Below are 3,118 nucleotides of genomic sequence, written 5' to 3' on the forward strand. Positions count from 1 at the left end.
CCCACACCCTACTCGCCACACAGTGACAAAACGTGTATACAAAGACAACCAAAAAAAGACAAAAAGGTGACAAACAGGGGTAAAAGAAAAAGTGGGGAAGATAGTGAGATGGGAGAGTGAAAGTGGCCATTGTGCTATACAATGGCCGGCCCTCCGGCCAGGCATAAAAATTTCCCCTGGTCCTGGCCAAAAGGCCCGGCCCAAGAGGCAGGTGCGAAAAACGTGTGTTGTGGTGAAGTGACCATGGTGCCATAAAATCAAGTGCTTTCACACCGTGACTATACGGCACCCCTGAACTGCCACTTCAGGGGCACATTCACCACTGGCTTTTCGAAAAAGCCCCAACCCCCCAGCCCAGACCACAGCAGACCCCACCACAGGCAGAAAGGATATGGAGATCAGGAAGCCGGAAAGAGTCCTTTATCAGGCTCTGCCGTCGCTCCCATCACTCCCTCCTAATTACATTCGGGAAGTACTAACCACTCCCCTCCCCCAGTAAGAGGGAAGTAAGCGTTCTCTCCCGAATAACTGTCCGGAGCTAGATCTGCCCCAATCCAGGCCAGAAGGCCAGGATCCCGACCCTCCGGTTCAGATCTCGTGGTTCTCCATCCCCATCAGAAGGCTTCCCTTTCGGCTACAAACCGCTCCAGGTCACCTTCACTCAAGCAGGTTTTGCATAGCAACCGCAATCCCATCTCTATTTCGCCATAGATCAGGGACAGAAGCAAGCGCCACCTCCTGGAAACTGATAAGAATAGATACTACACTTGATCTTCGCCAAAAGGCCGAGAAGCAATTAGCAATAATCACGCCTCAGTTGAACCTCATTGGCTATGATACTGCCACTGCGCAAATTACTGTCGTACCAGAAATAATTCTTGGTTAGGCAGAATTCTAAACACTGTAGTAAGAAATTTCTATGTCTACCAGCCAGATTAGATTTGGACATGGCCCATTTTACAGAGAGGATGGTGTCAGAATGACTAATGATAGTATATAGAGAACTGACAATTGCAGTAATCAATATACTATTACTCCTGCAGGGAACTTCCCCCAGAATCTGAAAAAACTGTTTAGTGTGTCTGAGAAAAGCCTTGGTCTCTGAGACAATAGGTTTAAGGAAGTCATCTATATACTGGCCTAAGTGTGCTGAAACATATTCAATGCCGTTAACTATAGGTCTCCCAGGAGGATGTAAAGCATCCTTACGGACCTTCGGCAAAAAATAAATAATCAGAGTCCTACAGGCACTTGGATCTAAGCAGTTGGCTTCCTTTTTAGTAAGAACTTTTCGTTTCAAGCCCTTTTGAACCAAAGATCCCAAATCTGTATGTATTGCATCCCCCAATAGACGACCCATTTCCTCCTTGTAAAACTCCTTTCTCATCACTACTAATCCTCCACCCTTATCAGCTAGGCCAATTATCACATCTTTTTTAGATTCTAAAGAGGTGTCTAAGAGAGACCCTGCCTTTTTGATAAAGGCAGGATCTTAGATTTTTCTAACCTTCATGTTTCTCAAGATCACTTAACACCATATTTTAAAACACTTCAGAATGTTTAGTATCCAAAATTAAAATTAAAATTCCAAACTAGAGCGAACTTGAGTCCCTTATCAAGAACTCTTAATTCGTTGTCTGATAGATCCATACCACTCATATTGTAAATACCAGTGCCTAATGGGACCTGGTCCTTTTTTGTTGTTCTCCTTCCTGCTCTCTTTCCTTGTGTTCTCCTTACCCCCCCCCGTCCTGTTTCCAGTTGGTGTTTGTGTAGGAGGTCCCCACCATTGGGGGTTGGGGTTCCTTGAAAAAAAAAAAACCTTGTTCATATATGTTGGACAAGGGAGCAAAGCGGTTATTTATAGGAATAGAACGATCATGATGATAATATTCATCCCTCCAACCATTATACTGAGTGTTATTTTGGTGATACCCTCCCCTAGAGGGTATCATCATTGCACTGGCTGGGGTACACTCCCTGCATCGCTTCCTGATTGAGCCGACTACCTTCAGGATCTGGTGAGCGGGCTTATGCCCAAATCCCCTTTTTTCCAGGAACATGCAGCACATGAACACGGCATGCACACTTCATAAGCTGGATTACAGAGGAACTTGCCACTCCTGCTATACCTATTATTTTCTTGCTGACTGCTTGAACCTTCTCTCCTCTTTTCCCTGAAGATCTTCCTTTCAACATCTTTGAGCTCCAAAGTGTCTGTGAAGACTGTGTTCAGGCCCGACAACTTGGACTACCCTTATCTCATCATCTGCAGGGTGTGAGTTGGCCCAAATACCTTTTTTTTCCCCTTTCACATGAGTAGCATTTCCTGCAGGCCAGCTTTTCTCTAGTCATAGTCCCCCCCTCCACCATAGAGCTCTCGGGGCCCATTCATTTATTTAGTGTCTACTATTTATGCATATTTATGTGTTATTATTTATTGCTGTCTGGTTTTGTTATTCTGAACATACCTAACTGCCATTTGTCCAGCTCGACCATTCTTGAATGCTGTCCCAGGGTTTGGTTGACTGACACATTTTTTGCTCTCACTGTTTGTCTTTGTCAATACAGAAGTCTGCTGAATTCAGTTTACATTGTGTCTGTGGTTTATTTAAAGGGGTATAACTCATGTCAGAACCTAGAGTGTCAGAAGGGCTGGAAAGTCCTCAGGGTCAGGACAGCACAAGAGAACAAGCAATATCCAGCGGTCCTTACAGGGGGTAGCGCTACATTTGGGGGCTCATCCAGAACGTCCTCTGCTGCAGGACCCAGCCAACTAGACAACACGCCAATGAGTGAGCATGACATGGACTTAGCCGCTGCAGCTGTATGGGGTAAGAAGCAAGGGGCTTGCATGGAAATGTGCACAGTAATCGAGATCCCAGGAGCGAGAAACAAGTTTGACAGTGGGTAAGGGCCCTAGTACCAGATCAAATAGCATACAATCTGGACACAAGGGCAGAGCTTACCCTGGGTTGTACTTGAGTGTTGTTGGAATTGCAAGAGGCCATACCCCCCCATTTCTGGGTAGAAGAGATATGACCTAGCGGAAGGGGTGGACGCGCGAGTGATCTCGCTGCAGCCAAGGGAAGACTTGGTGGAGGGAAGTTCACCGGTA

At 45.9% G+C, this 3,118-nt stretch overlaps 1 pseudogene; it reads right to left on the reverse strand.

The window, feature by feature from the left end:
- Positions 1–792: 792 nt before the first annotated feature.
- On the reverse strand, positions 793–857 carry LOC141135713 (U4 spliceosomal RNA; annotated as a pseudogene).
- Positions 858–3,118: the final 2,261 nt, after the last annotated feature.

Source organism: Aquarana catesbeiana, linkage group LG03 (genome assembly GCF_042186555.1).
Source record: "Aquarana catesbeiana isolate 2022-GZ linkage group LG03, ASM4218655v1, whole genome shotgun sequence".
Classification (NCBI taxonomy): domain Eukaryota; kingdom Metazoa; phylum Chordata; class Amphibia; order Anura; family Ranidae; genus Aquarana; species Aquarana catesbeiana.